The following is a 24500-nucleotide window of genomic DNA, read 5'->3' as shown; positions in this document are numbered from 1 at the left end:
GAGTAAATGTCAACTGCCAGCAGACACCACCAGCTTATATCGAAGAAAAGTCACAAAAAATATGAAGAGATTCATCACACTGGGAATGGGAAACATGGAATAAGTCAGCAAGTCCAGCAGAAGAAGAAAGTATTACAAGTATAATTTAAAAATAGTTTTGGCAAGAGGAGGTTGGGGAGAAAGCAGAGTAGGCTATAATAATAATTATAACTCAAAGATGGGCCAGACCTAAATGTACACCTTGGCCTCTTTCCACCCTAAAATGTTCTATATTAGCAAAAGAGGTGTTATGATTTATACTCAGCTCCAAGTCTAGACTGGTTTAGGTTTCCTGTGTTTAAGTCTGCTTCTTTCTTACAAAAAATGTAGTCATCTAGATCTCAAGTGAAATGTGCAATTGAAGTATAAAAATAAAAATCAATTGAGGAAGGCAAATTTGTTCTTAAAATAAGATTTAAAATACCAGCATTTATTTTAGAAAAACTACCTAATTACATCTAGTCCCATACATGTGTTCAAGATTAATATGCAACTGATGCATGAAAATAAAATTCAGTCAAGGGTCTCTACTGTATCATTAAAAAGAAAATAGAAAACTAGCATTTCTATGAAAATGTTTAGCTAATCATATAAAAACTCATACATGTGCATTGACAAGTAAATGCTGATGATATATTATTTGATTGAGGTCAATTTTTATTCTAAATATTTTTGCATAGTGGGAATTTGTTACGTTAAATAATTTTGAGATTGAATGGATCTCTGAGAAGGCTTAGTAATATATTTTATATTAAATTAATCACAGTGAAAAAATCTTTGAAATAGGCTTGATGTTTATAATTATAGTATTCTGTGTTTAAATGTGAAAACATTGTCTCCTTTTAAAAATGGTGCTAACTGTAGGAGACAGGATATATAATGATCAATTCTTTCTACCATGAAACTCTATTAATTGCTAACAGTGTTGGTATGCAAAATACAATATAAGTTGGTAAGAAAAACCAATTCACATTTGATACCCAGTGGACAAATTAGAATAAAATATTCTAATGTTCAAAGAACACTCTATATTTTATAATGTTCTCTGTTAAGCCTGTGTCCTTCTGAGTATGGTGAGTGGCAATCCTGGCCTTATCTTCAAACATCTGCTTCATGTTTGCATCAAATTATGCTACATGCTTGTCCCTGCACAAGAGTAGCATATACTCAAAGCACAGTGAAGGAGATAGTAAAAGACTTGTAAGCAGGAGACTTATTAAAAATATTCTCCAGCTGGTAAGGCTGGGACACTAATGATCAAAACAGTTCTGTTGAAAGGTGGGAGGCTCCCGCTTCTTTGCTCCTTCAGGTGTTAACCTTTGTTTTTAGATGGTGGTTGATTGCAGGGCCTGGAGGAGGGGGCTTGAGTGTGGCCTGTGTGGCCTGGGTCTAGAGAAGCTGTTATTTACCAACCAATTTGGAAAGAGTTTACGGTATTTAAAACTGTGGCAGCTGTATCTAACCAAAAGTTAAGCTTCTGACCTTTTCCCCATAGATCACAGAGGGTGAGCCTCCAGGGAAGGTTTCAAGCTGGTTTTTGTTTTAGAAAGAGCCTTCAGGTAGCAATGTTGAAGATGATCGATTGCCGATTGCCGGAGTTTGAGAAAACATTCAGGAGGATTGTATTTAAAACCTAAGAGTTGAGGTAGTGGCTAGGGAGCAGAAATGAAGAAATGGTGTGAGAACTACTTTGGAGGAGTAATTTTACAGAGTCAGTGACGGTTTTAGAATTGGACAGGTTGTGAGTTTGACTCCCAGGATTCTGGCTTGGACCACTGTGGAAAATAGTACCATTACCTGGGAGAGGATAAAGATATAGTGGTGTCTGTTGTTTGTCTGGTTTGCTGGCTGATTGGTTGGCTTTATTTAATTAATTTTCTGAGAAGAACCATGTTTATAAGCTGCAGGCACAACTGCTAATACATTAATTTAAACATAATAGTGCAGCTTTCCCTGTCGGACACCAAAAAAGAACCAGAAAAGGAAGAGGGTGAGGGGCTGAATAACATTCCATGATCACCTAATATACCCTTTTCACTAATTTTAGAATCACATTCATGCCGTACAGAGGATAATACTGTTGCCATTTCACAGATGAAAATTCTGACTTACCAGGTTTGAATGACTGGCCTATTTTCTCATAGTCAGAATGTGGCAGCGTCACAATTTAAACCCATTTCTGTCCAGCTTCAGGGTCTCAGTGTTTAACTGTATGAAAATACCTCCAAAGTGGAAAAGAGGGAAAAAGAATGAAAGGGAAGAGAAGGGAAAGAACGAAGAAGAAAGTATTTAGAGTGACCAAAGAAGAAAAAAAGCAAATTCCAATTGAAGGGAGCAAGCAGAGATGCTCATCCATGAGCACTTCTTAGCCCTGCCAAGACAAGTCCATAGTCCTCCCTAAAGGTGGCAGGAGGTTTACACAGATTCTATTAGTTCCTCATAGGTGTCCCTAGCCTTCAGGTGACCCGAATATGCAGCCAGTAAGTGAACTGGTGTCAGTTTATGGCCAAACCACTGCTCTCCAGACTTCTGCTTTTAGAGTGGTGCTTTTCAACTCGGGCTGCTGCAGGGCCTCACATTATTTCCGGTCTATGGAGTAATTGAGAGTAGGTTATTAGAAACTTTTATAGGAATCCGACTGAGTACTGTTGTATCTGTTGGATCCAGTAATTTTAAAAGGGAATTGTATTTTGTATGTCTCTCTGTTTCATTTTTCAAGTCATTGGCATTGCATGTTATGAAGTAATGTATCTCTGATGAATTGGAAACAAAGGAACAGAAACTGGCCCTTCACCACAGATAATTTGAGAAGTAAGCTTTAGTGCATCAAACGAAAAAAAGATGAGAACCTGATAGGTGTTTTTGTGCTCTTGGTAACAGAGACTTTCTGTTATAAATGGGATGGTTTAGTGAACTGCCTTTACATAGCAATCTATTGGCCCCATATACAAATATAATCAAATGATTTGTGTCGTTTGAAGCTACACAATAGATGAACCCGGTTTTTGTAATTTAACAAAAAATCCAATTTATGTAACATGTTAAAAGAAGCATTATCAACTTGTTTTCTTCTCAAAAGACTGTAGCTATTAAACTCCTTAATTACTTCATTTTCACTCTCAGTGTAACATTAGCAGTTTAGCACTTCAAGTACAAAAATGATTAATGAGCCTGAGAATTCATTCGCATACATATCACTTTGTAGCTTGACATAACCCTGGAGCCTGTTCTCTGTTCTAGCCATAGACACACTTCCCTAGCAAATATCTTATTGCATATTAAATGCCTAATCATTGCAAAGTATGCATAATTATAGTCATCTTTCCTGTTTTTTTTCTACGCAAACAGAAAAGACAACAAATCAAATGCATTCAAATGTAACTAACATTTTTAAACCAAAGTATAAATCCATAGGGAGCATCATGATTTTGGAATTGTAACTGTCCCCGAAAATTCAATTGTGATTTGAGCTGAAATGTCATTCATCTAAAAATGTATCTTTAAAAATTTTTTGAACATGAAGGAAGAGACTTTCAATTTCTATATTTATATGTATGTGAGTACTGTGACTTGGGAAAATATGACGAGAGTAAAGACTACATTGTGAATTCAGAGAATACGATTTTATTTGGAGTTACTGTAAGAAATATCTGCAGGGGGCTATTTCTGTCTAACCATCCTTGGCTTGCATTGGTGACATGTGTCTACATGTTTCTTTTAGCTTTACTGAATTTCTTTTTTGATCTCCTCCAAGGTGATCCCACAGTGCTGGCTTTGTCCAATCATTCCTGAGGCTTAATCTTTTAAGTATGATCAATGGTTCTTTGTGTCTTTGCCTTCCCTTGATTTTTCTACTGTATTCTGTGGAGTTTAGCCACAACTTGGGCTGTCCCTGCCTAATAATCCTCTTCTCCCCACATGCTGATCACCTCTAAGCTACACTCTACCACATTCAGTATGGAATCAGGAAGACTAAATGAACTTTTTCTCAGAACTCAGAGAGCTGTGCTTGTCAGGCTTGTTGCCATTACACAACGTTGTAGTTACTGGAAGGTGAACCAAACAATTTCCAGGGAACTTCCATGTACAAGGGAAGAGCAGAACTGCAGACTACTTGCTAGTCTCTAGATCTGGTCTCCAAGTGGTTTTGTTCATGTAGGTAAAGCTATATGGTGTAAATTTGTACCTGTTTCCATTTGCTTTTAGAGGGAGACATTTAGTTTGGGGACAAAATAAATAATGTCCATTGAACTGGACATGGTCAAATATTTCCAATAAATTTTTAAAACCATGCGTGTACTCTGGTAAAGCACAGGTATCATTACCTCACTGCACAAATGTGTACTACAAATGCAGTCTTGCGGCTGGACATCTCTGACCAACAACTAGACCACTGAAATTGCAAGGCAATACAGTCAACTAAGGCACTGAGGCACTGTTCCCAAGAAGATGGTTTGATTATCATACAATCAGGACTCCTTATCTAGACCCATACTGATAAATAGGGTTGGCAGATAAGTTACAGGATGCCCAGATATAAAAGCAAGGAATTTAAAAAAGTATAAGTATGTCCCAAATATTACATGAAATATATTTATATTAAAATAAAATTACTACTTATCCGAGGTACAAATTACACTGGGTGTCCTGTATTTTTATTTACTAAATATGGCAGTTCTATTTATAAGTGGCACTTTTTTTTTTTCTTTTTTTTGAGATGGAGTCTCGCCCTGTCGCCCAGACTGGAGTGCAGTGGCGTGATCTCGGCTCACTGCAACTTTCACCTCCCAGGTTCAAACAATTCTCCTGCCTTAGCCTCCCGAGTAGCTGGGATTACAGGCGTGTACCACCAGGCCTGGCTAATTTTGTATTTTCAGTCGAGATGGGGTTTCACCGTGTTGGCCAGGCTGGTCTCGAACTCCTGACCTCAGGTGATCCACCTGCCTAAGCCTCCCAAAGTGCTGGGATTACAGGTATGAGCCACCATGCCTGGCTATAAGTGGTACTTTTATAAGCAGCAAAGATCATTTGAAACAGTACACTTCCTGAGGTTAGTGACTTATGAGATTATTCCTATATCCCTAAATGTCATAGAAGTGGGAGGAAATGTGAAAAAACAGAGACTCAAGAGTCGGTGTCAGCTATGGAGCATGCACGCGCACTCTGGTAGCTTGCCCACGCTGTACTGGCCTGCGTGGGCCAGTGTAGGCTCTCCAGGTTAGAGCACTTAGCCAGTGGATGGTTCAGCTTTCTGGAGGATAGGTGGAGCGTTCTTAATGCCAGCCCATTTCTCGTCCCCACTAGGCTGTGGTACCCTGAGAAGTTGTAAGTATGCATTTCTTACATACTAAGAAATGCTTCCTTTATGCTGCTGCAGGATGTCCAGTGAAAAAAAATCTGTAAAATGACATCCAAATAACCCAACCCTTACCTGTGTGGATTTTGAACTTGCTAAAAGGCACAGTGGACCCCACCTATTTGTGGATTGAGCTAATAAAAATAATTTAACAATCTGATAAATATGACGGATATGGGAAAGCTGATAGTGAAGATCTTTGGGTCTTATAAGACTATCAAAGAGGAAATCCAAGAAGAAACGGGACAAAGAAGAAGGATGAATTGCATTTCTAAGAAGGTATTTAAATCCAGTACCTCCAAAGTATTAATACAAAGATAAATGCATTAGTAGGCGGTTTTTGAATAATTTTTTTGTTTATAAACTAAATCTATTATTCTGTAAGTAGGACTATATTAAAGTGAAAAAGAGTAGCAAAGTATGAATGAATACACAAACACATAAAACTTTTCTAATTAGAACAAAAAAACCTTATTTCTTTTGGTCCTTTTGCTTTGATTGTTTTTTAAAGGTACGTAATTGAAAAATCAGCTATTCTGAATGAAAGCTTTCTATCAAGTAGGTGATACTTGGATTTATTTTTGCTGTCACCTGGCTTAGTTGGCTATATAAACACAACAAATTGCTAATTGATATTAGTAAATATACAGTATTTGTGACTTCCTTCAGTCATTATACCTTTCCTCGAGAAAGTAGACTTAATTGCGCCATGTACTGGAGGCTAAATTTTACTAGTACTACTTATTTATCCAGCAGTGACTTTCTATTTGCTATATATTAACAATTTGCATCTTGAATTAGACAGTTTTCTTGTAGTGTGGAGATATTTATTACTTCTAATGACATGTCAATTCTACTGTACTTTTAGGCCTAATTTTAAATTCACGTAAGAAAACCATTTTTTATTGAAGAGATGTGTATATATTTTCAAGATGGTCATTAAAAAAATTCCAAGCAAGTGAATGAAATCATTCTTGGGCTGTGAATTACCTTAAAAAATACATTTGGGAAATATACAGTGCTTACTACCCAAGATAGTTATGGTGACTAATTAGCTTCTTACCTAGATTTACAGCACTGTTACCCTGTAAAATAATCTTTGTAAAATAGGTCACAAACTGGGTCTGCCTGAATCTTAAGTATAAGTTTCATGTTTCATGGTTTTGTACCGCAGCTCTAAAGTGAAACAAAACTTATTGTCAATCGAATCACTTTGGAGGCCCATGTTGCCTCGCATGTCTTTTGCTTAAATTCTTGCCTACAGTTGCCTGCCTGATTTGGATCTTGTGCCCTGATCCTAGTAACTGGACTCCTGTTTTGCTACTGTGAACACATTTTTGTCTGTTTGCCTCATGCTAGTAACTCCTTTCTCATTCTTGCACATACCTGGTTCTGAACACCCTTCTGGTGACTACAGCTCTGATCCCTCCTCTCCTGATTGATGTTCTGAACCTGTCTTAGGCTGTTGTATAACAAAGTGCCATAGACTGGGTAGTTTGTAAACAACAGAAACTTATTTCTCCCAGTTGTGTAGGCTTGAAGTTAGAGAACAGGATGCTAGCATGGTGGGTTTCTGGTGAGAACCCTCTTCTTGTTTGCAGAATGCCATCTTCTTGTATCCTCACATGGTGGAGAGCAGAGAGCAAGCTCTCTGGGGTCTCTTTTGTAAGGTCACTAATCCCATTCGTGAGGGTTCTACCCATGTGTCCTAATTACCTCCCAAAGGCCCCACCCTCTAATACCATCACATTCTGGATTCAGATTTCATCATAGGAATTTTAGAGGGACACAAACATTCGGTTGATAACAGATCCCAGCCTTCAGCAGTGGCAACCTTAGAATTTCTGTGTAGCAGTTAGGTGGTGCTTGGAGCTGAGCTGTTTGGGTATGGGAGAAAAGCAGCTTGCTTTAAAGCCATGTTTGCATTGCAATTACTCTATTTTTAGTAAAAATTACATATTTAGTTGTGGTGGCTTGGGGGTAGTCATAAAAATTCATGAAGGGGCAGGTTTCTTTGTAGCCAATCGTAGGCAATGCCACTGGATTCAAGGCTGGCAATCCAAAAGAATTGTTTTGTTTTCTTTTCTTTTTCTTTCTTTTTTCTTGAGACGGAGTCTTGCCCTGTCACCCAGGCTGGAGTGCAATGGCGCGATTTCAGCTCGCTGCAATCTCTGCCTCCTGGATTCAAGCGATTCTCCTGCCTCAGCCTCCCGAGTAGCTGATATTACAGGTACATGCCACCATCCCCAGCTAATTTTTTGTATCTCTAGTAGAGACGGGTTTGCACCATGTTGGCCAGGCTTGTCGAGAACTCCTGACCTCTGGATCCACCCACCTCGGCCTCCCAAAGTGCTCGGACTACAGGCGTGAGCTACTGCACCCGGCCAAGAATTGTTTTCTGACTCAGTTTTGTGTCTGCAGCTTTGTATATAAATAGCATATAGCTGTAGTAAATAAATATCTTTGATGATTGATTTAATGTCATAAATTTCTAGTCCTAGATTCCAAATAGCCACGTCTATTCAACTCTAACTCTTGGGATACCCTCTTTCTCCTCCTTGAAGGTCTCTGTTGGAAAACGCTTGCTTTAGACACTGCTTGTGGCCTCTCATGATATGCTCCAGTTATGAAGGTGTTTAATATACTGTGAGCCATGGATAGCATAATATAGTCATGAGATTTGTCATAAAACAGACCTGGAACTGAATTTGTGTCATACCAATGGTCTGGTTACTTAACTTCTCTTTGACTGTTTTACATTTCAATAAAATCAGGATAATAATAATATTCATTCTTTCTCACAGTGGTTAGAGGATTAAATTAGGAAACTTAAGTGTTTGACACGTCTTTCATAATCAGGAAACACTTATAAAAATTGCCCTCATCTGATATGTTGAACAAAGATGGACTTTGTTCAACATACTTTGTCCATGTTTTAGATAAATATAGATATTCAAAGTGCTGAGTCATTCATTCAACAAACTGTCTCTTAGGTGTTACTTTATTTCAGGCTCTTTGCTAAGATGAACTGGACCAGAAATTTATCAGAAAAAGTAATAGGGAATATGACATATTAGAGTTAAGGATGGCTGGAAGAGAAATGGGGATGTTTCAGGTGGAACAACACAATTAAAAATGTAGCCCCAAGGCCAGGTGCGGTGGCTCACACCTGTAATCTCAGCACTCTGGGAAGTTGAGGCGGGTGGATCACTTGAGGTCAGGAGTTCAAGACCAGACTGGCCAACATGGTGAAACCCTGTTTCTGCTAAAAAAAAAAAAAAAAAAATTAGCCAGTGGTGGTGGCACATGCCTGTAATCCCAGCTACTCAGGAGGCTGAGGCAGGAGAATCGCTTGAACCAGGAGGCAGAGGTTGCAGTGAACGGAGATTGCACCACCGCATTCCAGCCTGGGTGACAGAGTGAGAGACTGTGTCTCAAAAAAAAAAAAAAAAAAAAAATATATATATATATATAATTATATATGTATAAAATTAGATATATAACATTTATATATATATAAAATATATATCCCCTCCAAAATTGAAGAGAATAGAGAAATAATAACAATTTGAGTTAATTTCAGTGATCTTGGAGACATTGCTGAGGCTAGAAAGGATATAACTTTAAGAGATTTGTACTTATGTGGACTTTATGGATAAATGCAAGTTTTCTCAGGCAAATGTAGAGAATCTCTGCTTTGTTTCCCCTGATTTTCGGTATATCATCATGATAAACACTTTGGTGCTATTCTAATTGCATATAAACATGCACAACTCCCATCCTGAAGGTAGGATGACCAGTTATCCCATTTGCCCAAGCCGGAGGGTTTTCCCAAGAAACAGGACTTTTCATTGCTAAAGCTGGGAGTGTCCTACGCAAACTGGGACAAGTTGGTCACCCGCTTTAAAGCAAAGACAAGACTGTGTCTTAATCTTTATGCATCCCAGAACTTTGTATAGTTCCTTGTATAGTGCTTTGGAGGGGATCAATACATACTTTTAGTGACTCATCAGTTTTTAACCAGATCCTTGTGATTTTGTCTAGATAGTTAACCAGAATACACGTTGGTTCTTTGAGGCTGATAAATTGGGAAAATAGAGCTGTTCGGCTAAAAGTAAAAACTAAGAAGAAAGCCAGTCTCATCTGCAATATTGAAACAAATCTGTGTTCTTTCTCTAGTCTGCACCTGTAATTTTATGTTTCAGGTTTATTTGGACTCTGAGAATTTTCACAATATAGCAGAATTGTTCCTGGCACTCAGTTAAGGAGTAATGCAATCAGAACAGGGGTTGGAATCGTAATAACCAAATTCCTGCCACAGCTCTACCACCCTGTAATAATATAAACTTAAGTAAGTCACAAACTCTCAAAGCATTATTGCTTTCAATGAAAGTTATGTGTATAATAACAACTTCCTTATAAGAAACAGATCCATATGATAACTTTTATAAAATAGACTTATGAACTTTAAAGGATGAGATAAATTCGAATTATTCTAATGACCAGTCGTGCCATAATGATAGTGATATGCTGATTTAAATGATTCAGATTTTGGTTGTCAACATGTGATACTGAAAATAACTAAACGACCGAAGTTGAATTTCCATATGCACATTTAAAGGAGAATATCTATAAATATCTATAGCTCACCTCTATGGTCACAATTTCCAGTGAGTAACTTTGATTAAGTAAAATTAAGTTCTTCTGAAGTTTAAGTCTTTAGTCTCCTAAAATGCCCACACTGCTCAATTATTCATGAATTAAGTTATATTCTTTTTCTCAAGTCTTTCAAAAGGGCTAATTTAAAAACCAGAAAAGGTATTAACAAATCAAAAGAACAAAGGGACAAGCTCATTTCAAGTTATGCCTTGAAACTGTAGTGAAAACTTAATCTCAAGGCCCCACATATTTTCTAACTGCTAAATGGAATATCCTAGTTATACTTTTGTATCTAAACTGAACAAAACTTACAAAACTGATTCCAACACACTTGCCAGCTAAAGGATCTGAGCATATTTAATAGCAAAAATAATGCTACTAATTACATTCAGTAATGCATTTTGTTTTATGCATTTTTTTCTATTCCAAATATGGACTGAGTTAGTAGTCCGATGCTGATGTGTTACTTATCAGCTATGTGGAAATTATTAGAGTTTTTCCCAGTTGGCTGTGATGTCTACCAAGAAACTATGATGACAAAGAAGTCTCGATTTCTAGTCCAGCTCGGCAGCACAATAATAAGAATAATTCAGGAGCGCTGTATGGACTGAATTTATTGAACAAGAAGAAAACTGCATGAACAAACTGTGGAAGCTTAACACATCTGGTCAGCAAAGAAATTTATTTTGACTGGAGAAATTAAAAACCTCTTTTTCCAGTAACTTATCCTGCCAGAGGTACAAGACCAGAATCTGGGCCATCCCACAGATCTTAGCATATGGGCATTTTTCAGTAGAAGGAGCATTGAAGTTACTGAACTGTTTTCTCTGCCTAGCCAATTTAATATGAAATATGATTGAAGCCAGTAGGTCCGCACTGGTATTTATTTGTTTTCCAATGCTTTCCTAAACGAGTTTTATAGTATTCAGAGCATAGTGTTAAATTGATTCACCTTTCTCCATATGAGAATTGCAAGCAATTTGATTAGCTTTTCTCTATTTTCATATTCTGACATATTCTGTTATAACTAAGAAAAATTATAACCCTTTTTTCTTACTGAAAATAATTTATATTCAGTAGCGTTTTTGTGCCTGCACAGAACATAATCTCTACAGGCTTAAATATCAACATTTGTAAATGTATGGGTATGATGGTGTTAAGAACAATTCCAAAGACAAATTACACTTTTAAATGTTCATGATACTGAATTTATCCCTCAGACCTTATAATTGAACTTTGCAAACCAGACACATTCCCCTGTGTTTTATTTAGTGAAGCAAGGAAAGAATGTAAAAAAAAAAATAAAATTAGGATTTTTTATATGACTACTAAACATGATAAATTAAGGGAGTCTTGTTACCCTGAGAGATGTAACTTTATTGATCTCTCAGTTAAAAGCTGCTAAATGAGTGAATGAAAAGACAGAAGTTGAGGGAGGGGGACTGCTATCTTTACTCTTCAGGAAATGGTTTATGCTAAGATTTAATGACCACCTGCTAAGAGCAGTGATGCATGGGGAGCCTTGGGTCCTTTTTTTCTTCCTTTGCATGCCTTTCACAGTGGAGTCTACCACTGCTGCTCATCCTTAGTTTCACCTGCCTTACTTTCTGTCCAGTTTTCTTCCTGGATCAGGGCCCTGGCACCCTATCTAACTTCTATTAATTCTGTTTCCTGGCTGTGGGTCATGTTCCTCATATCTACCACCTGCTTTCTAGTGGCAGGACAACAATTGCAGCTACCTGCCAGCCCCATCACCCCACTTGAAAGGAATCCGTTATTTCCAGGGTCCTGCTTGGATTGCCTTATTTCAGTCCTTTAAAAAAATATTCATTCTTGTGTGCTTTTGACTTTCTTATTTCCAAGGTCCTCTTTTTTTAACCTTTAAGTTCAGGGGTACAAGTGCAGGTTTGTTACATGGGTAAAGTTGTGTCATAGAAGTTTGTTGTACAGATTATTTCCTCGCCCAGGTATTAAGCCTAGAACCCATTAATTATTTTTCCTTATCCTCTCTCTCCTCCCACCCTCCACCTTCTGAAAGGCCCCACTGTATGTTGTTCCCCTCTCTGTGTTCATGTGTTCTCATCATTTAGCTCCCACTTATACATAAGAACATGTGGTATTTGGTTTTCTGTTCCTGTGTTAGTTTGCCAAGGATAATGGCCTCCTGCTCCATCCATGTCCCTGCAAAGCATGGAACTGGTACAAAAACAGACACATAGACCAATGGAACAGAATAGAGGACCCAGAAATAAGGCTGCACAGCTATATCTATCTGATCTTTGACAAACCTGACAAAAACAAGCAATGGAAAAAGGATTATCTATTCAATGAATGGTGCTGGGATAACTGACTAGCCATATGCGGAAGGTTGAAACAGGACCCCTTCCTTACACCATATACAAAAGTTAACTCAAAATGGATTAAAGACTTAAGTGTAAAACCCAAAACTATAAAAACCATGGAAGACAACCTAGGCAATACCATTCAGGACATAGGCATGGGCAAAGATGTCATAATGAAGATGCCAAAAGTAATTGCCACGAAAGCAAAAATTGACAAATGGGATCTAATTAAACTAAAGTCTTTTCTTAAAAGGTCACTACTTTCCAGGTGGGTAGCACATTCAGTGGCTAATATCTTAGTTTGAAGGGCATTTCCCTGGTCAGTGTCCTCTGGAGTTAGAAAGAGCTGAGCGGCATGGTAGCACTGGTCCTCTGAAAGGGGTAAACATGAAGTGGGATGTGATTAACTGAGATATAAAATCTCGGAGGGTGTGATCCATGACCCTTGTTGACCCTTGTCTTCCTCACACCTAGGAGTGCCTGCAGCATTGTAGATCCTCAGTGTTGAATATATGAATGTATAAATGAAGGTACCTATTTCACAAATTGTCTAGGATTGACATCATCCTAAGGATGGATGTTGTTTATTTCACTGGCAGTTTGGGATTGTGAAAGCCCTGTGTATGGTCACAGGTTTGAAATGTGTGATGCATCTGCAGCTTTAATTGGGTCTGTATAGTCAAATGAGAATCTTCATTTTTCTGAAGATTCATACTGAGAAGCACAGGCTTTTTTTCAGTGTATTGAAGGTACATTGTATTAGATGAACACTGAACCAAACCATTTCCTTTGAATTTCATGTTGAAATCAAACAATGCGATTGTTTTGTTAAATACTTTAAAAATTGTATTGACTGGCCGGGCGCGGTGGCTCAAGCCTGTAATCCCAGTACTTTGGGAGGCCGAGGCGGGCGGATCACGAGGTCAGGAGATCGAAACCATCCTGGCTAACCCGGTGAAACCCCGTCTCTACTAAAAAAAATACAAAAAACTAGCCAGGCGAGGTGGCGGGCGCCTGTAGTCCCAGCTACTCGGGAGGCTGAGGCAGGAGAATGGCGGAAACCCGGGAGGCGGAGCTTGCAGTGAGCTGAGATCCGGCCACTGCACTCCAGCCCGGGCGACAGAGTGAGACTCCGTCTCAAAAAAAAAAAAAAAAAAAAAAAAAAAAAAAAATTGACTTCTCGAACTAAACTAAATAGAAACTTATTTAGCTTAATAGTCAGCTTATATCATATTTTAGCTCATCACATTTTTTTCTTTTCTAATGACTGTATTTGCTTTATTATTCTGAGTCTAAGTAAGATTAAAAAAATAAAAACCCAAAACAACATTAAAATGCCTCCTTTTGACAAAGGTACTTTCTTCTTATTGTGGAAAACTCTTTCTCACATCAGTTGCACCACCACCCCCCTTCCCTATTTATTCAGTGAAACAATTTAAATTAAATATCTATTTTGTGTCAGCTATGGAGATAGACTTTGGGGAAATACAGTTCCTTTTTTCAGTCTTCATTTTGTGCCAACAAAATATTTTGAGGGAGGAATATTTTTATATCAATTATTTTCATTATCTAAGTTAAAATAGGTACAATGGCCATTTACCCTAGATTTGCTTTAACTGTCCTAATTTTCAAATAGTCTGAATTATTTACCTGCATTTAAAGCTATGAATCCTAATGTTGATTTTGGAAAATATGGTCCTCTTGGAGACATACTTATTTTCAGAAAAACTACCTCAGAATTGTTACATTTTTTCTTGAGTCAAATTAGACTTATGTTTTAATAGCTTGAATACAATAAAATTTCAAAACTCTTAACCCATTTTAAAGTTAGTACATAAGTTTATGTAGTATTCATGATTTATGAATAATTGGATTTTTAGATCAAAATCAGCTAATTGAACTTGAAAAATATTCAGCTCTATTTTTATGTCATGTATTCAATGCATACACATTTTATATACCAAATCTCTGGACACTGTGCCTGGCAATATGAATTTAAAATAATAATTAAATATTTCCTTAGTTTAGTTTTAATGCACAATAAAACACTAAGAAAAAATAGCCTAGTTGGTGTGTATAAAAAGTCCGTAAGTAATGATTCAGAATTATTTGAAGATGGACATATTGTTTTTAGTAGTGAGTATATATGGGATGTGGCTGTAATTACTAGACATATAACCATAATATTATGTGACCATTTGGTGTAGATAATGCCTAACAATAGCAGCAATGTATGGCTGTTTTTTGGTGTTTCTACCTTTTAGACTTAGGTGCTTTAAATGCTTAAGTAATCTCATTCATCTTTCCTGTTGCTTGCACTGAATATTTGTTGCTGCTAATCCTTCTTATTTCCATAATATTGTTCAAAGGTACATTCCAGGGCATCGTTGAAGCATATTTTTTTAACCCCCACTGTGTCTCTAACTTGTCATGTAATGGTTGCTTGAGCGTGTCAGCCATTCTGTGTGTGTTTGCCAAGCCCAAGTGTGCTGGTATAAGTAGGCATTGCAATTAGGCTGAGAGACAAACTGCATTACAAGAACTGTTTGCTGCTTATATTGTCCCAATATTTTAACCTAAGCCAATACAGATAGCATTGAGCCTAATACTTTATATATGGTATTAAATATAGCATACGTTACATAAAGCATAATACAATATATATAACATTGCGCATAATATATTGGGCATCTACCATATGTCCAGCTTTTGCTTACTACTGTGGAGAAATATGGGGGTGGGGTGAGGAAGGCAGTATTAGATGGGAGGCTAGTAAGAACAAGTATAAAGGAGACCTGCTCTTAATAAACTGTAGTTTTGTTGAGGATAACAGTCACAGAGAAAAATAATTAGAAATCATATAAGGAAAATATACAAACAGCAATGCTTACATTGTGCTGATTTAACTCTTCATGATGCAGAACATATAAGTGGGCAGCTCCAAGTCCTGAAGTCTTGTAGGAGTTCAGTTGTTTGGGGTAACTATATTTCATTCATAAGTTAGATGAGTGTAGCTAACTATTTGCTGCTTATATTATCCCAATATTTTAACCTAAGCCAATACAGATAGCATTGAGCACATACTTTACATATAGTATTAATATAGCATACATTACATAAAGCATAATACAATATATATAACATTGCACATAATATATTGAGCATCTCACCATATGTCCAGCTTTTGTTAGACATATATCATGTCATGTCTTACTACCTTTTGAATCATTGGTAATCATTGTTAAACACAATACTTTGGTAGAAGAAATCAGTGACAGTTCACCTCTATGATTGTTAATGAAAACATTTGACTACTGAAATACTTTAAGTGGTAATAGCCTCACTATTCTTAATTTTTTTTTACCACAACACTTAATTTTTAATCTATGATATTATCATTTTATTGCTCCATCCTCTAAATTTAGCCACTAAGATGATTTTAAAGCATCCTTAAATTCCTTAAGAAAATTTAAGGGCCGGGCGCGGTGGCTCAAATCTATAATCCCAGCACTTTGGGAGGCCGAGACGGGCGGATCACGAGGTCAGGAGATAGAGACCATCCTGGCCAACACGGTGAAAGTCTCTACTAAAAAAAATACAAAAAACTAGCTGGGCGAGGTGGCGGGCGCCTGTAGTTAGTCCCAGCTACACGGGAGGCTGAGGCAGGGGAATGGCGTAAACTTGGGAGGCGGAGCTTGCAGTGAGCTGAGATCCGGCCACTGCGCTCCAGCCTGGGCGACAGAGCGAGACTCCGTCTCAAAAAAAAAAAAAAAAAAAAAAAATTTAAAAATCAGGAATAGACAGAAGGAAGGATTCACATCTGTATTTATCTTAATGTACTTTCCTGGTGTTTTGGAGGATGTCAGCTTCATCACAGATGAAACACCAAGGAAAGGAGAGGTTTAAAAGTTCACATGGATGTGCTGCACTGTGCAGTATTCTTTTATTTTCTGTGTGCATCTTAATGACACTTATTTTATGTCTGGGTATGGTGGCTCATGCCTGTAATTCCAGCACTTTGGGAGGCTGAGGCTGGTGGATCACCTGAGGTCAGGAGTTTGAGACCAGCCTGGCCAACATGGCGAAACCCCGTCTCTACTAAAAATACAAAAGTTAGCCGGGCATAGTGGCGCTCACCTATCCTCCCAGCTACTCGGGAGGCTGAGGCAAGAGAATCGCTTGAACCAGGGAGGCAGAGGTTGCAGTGAGCCAAGATTGCACCGCTGCACTCCAGTCTGGGTGACAGCATGAGAGTCTGACTGAAAAAAAAAAACCCCAACAAAGCAAAACCCTCTTTCTTTAGGATTTTGCCTTTTCTTGAGGACTTGTATTGTTTTTGAGGATTTTACTAGCATTTTCTAGGTCTAAGGACTCAAAAATCCTGACCCTGATTGTTTTTCTCTTATACATAGCGACAGACTGATATTCTTGTACCAATTATATAACTCAGTTTCTCAACATTTTGATGTGCGGAGGTTAATTTTTAGAAGCTACACAGCTAGTAAATAGTGTATTTATTTTTTACAAAGGAAAGTTCTACCTTATAAAATAATAGTTCTGTTATGAAATCTGATACATCAGTTATAGAGGGGAGGACATATATAGTACTTATACAAGTCAACTAATTTTGTATGATAATGAGACAGATATGTTATTAAAATTTCTTCGTTACTTCAGTTTTTCCAAAATAGACAGTTTTATTGACTTTTCTTTTTCTAAAGGTATTATGAATGTTATCTTTAATGCCAGCATTTAAAGATCTTTATGTTTTGTGTGCATATTATAGTTTTCTCTGTGTGTTTGTATGTTATATAAGAAGGATCATGTGATATATACAATTTTGAAACTGGCTTCAACTCCCCCTTTCACAATATGGCATAGACATCTATCAATGTAGTCATTAAATACAAATCTGCATCATGATTATAATGTCTGTGTAGCAGTATATTGAATTGATTCATATGTCTTCGTTTATTTACTTAACCAATCTCTTATTGGTGGACACTTGGTTTTCACATTTTCACTCTGATACCAACACAACACTGAGATGTGTATACTTTCTATGAGACTGTGTGTGTCTTGCATACTTTCAAAGATAGCCTTATGATTACTTCTTTTTTTTTTTTTTTTTTTTGAGACGGAGTCTCACTGCGTCACCCAGGATGGAGTGCAGTGGCGTGATCTCGGCTCACTGCATCCTCTGCCTCCCGGATTCAAGCGATTCTCCTGCCTCAGCCTCCTGAGTAGCTGGGATTACAGGCATGTACCACGATGTCCAACTAATTTTTGTATTTTTTGTAGAGATGAGGTGTCACTGTCTTGGCCAGGCTGGTCTCGAACTCCTGACCTCGAGTGATCCGCCTCTTAGCCTCCCAGAGTGCTGGGATTATAGCAGTGAGCCAACACGCCCAGCCTGAGTACTTCTTCAGGATAAATTTCAGGAAGTTGCAGAGCATTGTCATGTTGCAGCCTCTACCACCTCCTTCTTTTCCTCCCCCTCCTTCCATTTTTTTTTTGTTATCTGTAACTAGCTCGCGTCTGACTGCTCGCCATTCAGAGGCCAAAAACATGAGTGAGATATGGTGAAAGGAAAGCAACTTTGCTGATCAAATGCTAGCAGATGGGAGATGGCCAGGCTTTTTTGGGGGCTGGGTAAAGGAGTTTGAGAAGGAAAAGGTGTGGGAATATGCCAGAATGGTGCAGGAGGTTGCAAGTCTATGTTTTGTTCCGATGGCTATCTTTACTAATTGCCCGTTGGAAGATCCGGTTTGCATCACCTTAACTTTGGCCCTGTAGTGGTGGGCTATCTGTAATTCCTCCTAAGCAGGAGGATTCTGCTGCTGGGTCTCTCTGCCTGATTTGTTTCAAAATTGGGCCCTGGAATTTTAAGGCAAGCACATAATTGCATAAGCGAGCACTGTTCACTGAAATGCCTGGTGGGAAAGGAGGAAACAGAGTTTCAAAATATGTTTCAAGGCTGAAAGCAAGAAAGGAAAAAAGTTTTAAAATGCATTTTGAGGCTGAGATACTTGTTTACGTGCTTTTTTATATTTATAAATTGATATTCTAAAGTCCCAATAGACCGTAGAGAGAAAAATACAGAGAAGGAAAGTTTCTTTTTTCTCATACTCTGCTGTATGTTAGGTACTGTAAATATAGTATTTTATTTAATCTTCATGTTAACCCTGAAAGCTGAGTGGAGAGTTTAAATAACGTGCCAAAGGCTACATTATCAATGTCAAGGCTAAAAGGGAATTTATTAATAGTTCTGTCTAATCACAGAGCATTGTTTTAAAATTTAAGTGAAATTCATATACAATTGACCATTTAAAAATGTGCAATTCAATGTGTGTTTCCTTATCTTGGCTATTGTGAATAATGCTGCAATGAACATGGGAGTTCAGGTATCTTTTCCAGAACCAAATTTCATTTCCTTTCAATATATGCCCAGAAGTGGGATGGCTGGATCATATGGTAGTTTTATTTGTAGTTTTTTGAGGAATCGCCATACTGTTTTCCATAATGGCTGTGCAAATTTACATTCCCAACAGCAATGTGCAAGGGTCCCCCTTTCTCCACATCCTCTCCAACACTTGATATGTTTTGTCTTCTTAATAATAGCTATTCTAACAAGGGTGAGGTGATATCTCATTGTGATTTTGATTTGCATTTTCCACATAATTAGTGATGTTGAGCAGCTTTCCATATTATCTGTTGACCATTTGTATGTCTTCTTTAGAGAAATATCTATTCAGATTCTTTGCCCATTTTTATTCGGTTTTGTTTTTTCATTATTTAGTTATTATTGTATGAGTTCCTTATATATTTTGAATATTAATGACTCATTAGTTATGGTTTGCAAATATTTTCTCTCATTTCATAAGTTTTGTTTTTGTTTTAATTTTTTTCTTTATTAATTGTTTTCTTCGCTGTGTAGAAGCTTTTTAGCTTGATGTAATCTCACTTGTCTTGCTTTTGTTGCTTGAGCTTTTGGTGTCATTACAAAAAAGTCATTGGCAGGAGCAATGTCCAGAAACTTTTTTCCTCTGTTTTCTTTTAATAGTTATAAGGTTTCAGGTCTTATATTTAAATATTTAAACATTTTGAATTGATTTTTGAATATGGTGTGAAATAAAAGCACAGTTTAAGTATTCTGCACATAGCTATCCAGTTTTCTTAACTCCATTTATTAAAGAGACTATCCTTTTCCCATTTTATTTTCTGGGCATCTTTGTTAAGCATCAGTTGACCATAAATGTGTGGATTTATTTCTGGGCTCTCTATTTTGTTCTATTGGTCTTTATGCCTGTTTTTATGCCATTGCCATACTGTTTTGATTGCTGTAGCTTTGTAATATATTATTTTGAAACCAGGAAGTATGATGCCTTCAGTTTTATTCTTCTTGCTCAAGATTGCTTCAGCTATTTGGAGTCTTTGTGGTTCTCTATGAATTTTAAGAATTTTTACATTTCTGTGAAGAATGCCATTAGGATTTAGTTAGGGATTGCGTTCAGTATATAGATCATAGATCATTTTGAGTAGTGTGAATACTTTAACAATATTAATTCTTCTAATCAGTGAACACAGGATGTCATTTCTTTTATCTGTATTTTCTTTTATTTTCCTAATCAATGTTTTAAATTTTCAGTGTAAAAATCTTTCATCTTTTTAGCTAAATTTATTCCCTGGTATTTGATTCTTTTTATTGCTAGTGTAAATAGGATTTTTTTTTCCTTGATTTCCTTTCTGGATAGTTTGTTGTCAATAGATAGACAGGACAGTGGTTTCTTGTATGCTAATTTTGTATCTTGCAACTTTACTGAATTTGTTTATTATTCTAACAGTTTTTTTGTTGTCATTAGTGTTTTTTACACATATGATCATGTCATCTACAAACAGATAGTTTTACTTCTTCCTCTCTGATTTAAATGCCTTTTATTTCTTGTCTTATTGCTGTGGCTAGAACTTCTTACACTATGTTGAAGAGAAGTAGTAACCATGGGTACCCTAGCTTTATATCAGATCTTAGCAGAAAAGCTTTCAGCTTTTCCCCATTGATTATATTAGCTGTGGATTTTTCATATGTGATCTTTATTATGCTGAAGTCAGTTCCTTCTATACCTATATTTTGTTGAGAGGTTTTTTTTAAAATCATGAATGGATGTTAAATTTTGTCATATGCTTTTTTTTTTTGCATCTATTGAGATGATCATGTAGTTTTATCTTAGAGTCTGTTAATGTGGTGTATCACATTGATTGATTTGTTGAATCATCCTTGATTCTAAGGGATAAATCCCCCTTGATCATTGTGTGTAATCCTTTTAGTATGTATTAAATTTAGTTTTCTGGTATTTTCTGGAGAATTTTTGCATGTCTATTATGTGAGATATTGGTCTGTAGTTTTCTTGTAGTGGCTTTGTCTAGCTTTGATATTAGAGTGACATTGGCCTCATCAAGTTATTTCTGTTTTTTGAAAGGGTTTAAGAAGGATTGGTATTAATATTTGTTTGAATGTTTGGTAGAATTCACCTGTGAAGCCATCTGCTTCTGGGCTTTTTGTTGTTGTTAGAAGGTTTTTGATTACTGATTGAATCTCCTTGTTTGTTATTGGTCTTTTCAGGCTTTCTTTTTATTCTCAATTCCTTCTTGTTAGGTGTAGGTATTCAAGAATTTATTCATGTTCTCTAGGCTATCTAGTTTTTTGACGTAAAATTCTTCATAATAGTCATGTATGATCCTTTTTGAGGTACCCATTGCAATGTCTCTTCTTTTCATTTCTGGACAAATGGATAAATAAATTGTGGTATCTATATACAATTAGATATTATTCAGCCTTAAAAAGAAAGAAACCCATTTTCAAAAACATAAATGAACCTGGAGGAAATTATGCTAAGGGAAATAAGCCAGACACTCGCCATTGCTGAATGATCTCATTTATATGTGAGATCTAAAATAGGCAAACTTATAGAACAAGAGAGTAGAATGGTGTTTGTCAGGGTTGGGGGGAAAGAGGATTGGGGAGATGTTGTTCAAAGGGTACAATGTTTTAATTATGCAAGATTGATAATTTCTTGAGATGGGATCTAATGTACAGCAAGGTAACTATAATGAACGATACTTGGAATTTGTTAAGAAGGTAGACCTTAAGTGCTCTCGCTGCAAAAAGGAAAAGAAGGAAAATGGTAACTATGTGAGGTGATGAATATGTTACTTAACTTGATTTTGGCAATCATTTAATAATGTATACATATATCAAAACATGAAGGTGAATACCTTAAATGTATACAATTTGTTTTTGTTGAGTATCCCTCAATAAAATGGAAAAAAAAAATCCTAAACTATTCAGCGGCTTTTAATACATTTGTAGTGTTGTGCAACCATCACCTCTGTTTAGTTCCAAGGTATTCTCATTACACCAATATCAAGCCTCATATATATCAATCTGCTTTCTGTCTCTATGGATTTACTTATTCTACATATTTCATATAAATGCAATTATATAATACATGACCTTTTGTGTCTGGCTTCTTTCACCAAACAGGTTTTTGAGATTCATTTATGTTATAGCATGTATCCATGCTTTCTTATTTATGGCTGTATTATATTACATCATATAGATATACCACATTTGTTTCTTCATTCGTCTGTTGATATATATATTCATTGTTTCCACTTTTTGGCTATTGGGAATAGTGCTGCTCTGAAGATTAATGTATAAGTACCTGTTCTCAATTCTGTTTTGTTGTTGTTGTTGTTATTGTTTTTGTTGCTTGTTTTTTTTTGTTTTTGTTTTTGAGCCTGAGTCTCACTCTGTCACCCAGGCTGGAGTGCAGTGGCACGACCTCGACTCACTGCAACCTCCACCTCCCAGGTTCAAGTGATTCTTCTGCCTCAGCCTCCCAAGTAGCCGGGATGACAGGCGTGTGCTACCACACCCAGCTAATTTTTTTATATTTTTAGTAGAGACAGGGTCTCACCATGTTGACCAGGCTGGTCCTCCCACAGTGCTGGGAGTACAGGCATGAGCTACCATGCCCGGCCCCAGTTTTCAATTCTTTAGGTATATAACTAAGATTGGAATTGCTGGGTCATCTTATCCATAGAACTTTTGTAGCCTTCTTTTTTTTTTTTTTTTTTTTTTGAGGCGGAGTCTCGCTCTGTCGCCCGGACTGGAGTGCAGTGGCCAGATCTCAGCTCACTGCAAGCTCCGCCTCCCGGGTTTCCGCCATTCTCCTGCCTCAGCCTCCCGAGTAGCTGGGACTACAGGCGCCCGCCACCTCGCCCGGCTAGTTTTTGTATTTTTAGTAGAGACGGGGTTTCACCGTATTAGCCAGGATGGTCTCGATCTCCTGACCTCGTGATCCACCCGTCTCGGCCTCCCAAAGTGCTGGGATTACAGGCTTGAGCCACCGCGCCCGGCCTTGTAGCCTTCTTTCACAAGGCTGTGAGTATTGTCTGGTAATATATTTTCTTACTATTTGCTAAATAGAAAATTCAGGTTATTACTTAAAATATTTGAATAATCACAAATTTTATTATTGAGATGTTTAGAGATCTAAAATCTTTTTTTTTTTTTTTTTTTTTTTGAGACGGAGTCTCGCTCTGTCGCCCAGGTGGAGTGCGGTGGCGCGATTTCAACTCACTGCAAGCTCCGCCTCCTGGGTCCACGCCATTCTCCTGCCTCAGCCCTAATCCTCTAGTACATTTCTTCCTGGAATTTGAGACTCCTGTTAAAACTGTTACAAGTTAAAGTTGAAGAAAGCACAAATATACTTTATAGCTCCTGGCTATTGATATATGCGCTTTAGCTGATCCATTTGATTCAAGGTCAGGGGTGTTAGTGGTCCTATCCAGAGAAACCACAGATTCTTATGAATTCCCTAGTTTATAATTGGGGATGACAAATCACATTTTTTTGAATCTTGGAGCTGACGATGACCTTTAAAGGAATCATCTTGATGAGGACATTTTTACATATAATTGCCCAGGAAACTATTCTCTAGGGATCTTGAGTTCACATTGGATTCCTATATAGTTTCTGCCTGTGTTTTGAGACCTGCAAGACAGAACTAAGGGCAAATTAGAGTGGGCAAGAGAAGTTCCCTTCTTATTGTCAGTGAAGTATAGCAGCTGACATGGCTTGTCAGGGTAAGTGAGTCTCATTATCCCTCAGCAGTTGCTACCAGGTCGGCCAGCACAAGGAATTACCTTCTTCCTGAAGCATAAAATACAACAGAGAGGAAATATCTTTTTTTCTTTTTTTCCAAGAAGGGGAAAAGATAGGAAAGATGGGAAAAGAGAAAGAGAGGAGATAGTGTACTGAATTATAATATTTTTGAAATGGAGGAGACCTGAGGAATCACTGTAGTTCAACTTCTTTACCTTAAATAGAAAGAGACTGGTTTCAAGTCACCCAGTCCTGTGGTTATAACCCCATGGGCTCGAATCCAACTATGCACTCTCCTGTGGCTTGTGTTATTAGTCTCCTATGGCTGCTGTAACAAATTATCACATACTTAGTGGCTTAAACAACACAAATTTATTATTTTACTCTTCTGGAAGTCAGAAGTCTGACATAGGTCTCACCAGGCTAAAATCAAGGTATTGGCAGGGTTGCATTATTTTCTGGAGGCTCTAGTTAAGAATTCATCTTCTTTCCTTTTCTACCTTCTAGCAGCTGCCTGCATTCTTTGGCTTCTGGGGCCCTTCTGTCTTCAAAGCCAGCAGTCACATCAGTCTGACCTCTCCGTTCATCATTTTTGACTCTGACTTTTCTGCTTCTCTTTCACTTTTAAATATTCTTGTGGGCCCACCCGAAGACCACAGGATGATTTCCCTAACTCAAGATCCTTAACATAATCACATCTGCACAGTCTCTTTTGCCATGTAAGGTTACATGTCCACAGGTTCCAGGGATTTGGACATGGACATCTTTGGAGGACATTGTTCTGTTTACCATAGCTTGACCACTCATTCTTTAAGGAAAAACATGAAGAAAGAAACAAATTATACATCCCTTCTTCTGAGGACTTTGTAGATTTATTCATTGACAAGTACTTTCACTCATTTAAAGATGGCACCTTATATTTGTTATATTTACAAAC

Source organism: Trachypithecus francoisi, unplaced genomic scaffold, assembly GCF_009764315.1.
Source record: "Trachypithecus francoisi isolate TF-2019V2 unplaced genomic scaffold, Tfra_2.0 Lachesis_group6, whole genome shotgun sequence".
In the NCBI taxonomy this organism is placed as follows: Eukaryota; Metazoa; Chordata; class Mammalia; order Primates; family Cercopithecidae; genus Trachypithecus; species Trachypithecus francoisi.
The sequence above is the reverse complement of the archived record's forward strand: the minus strand, read 5'-3'. Positions refer to the sequence as shown.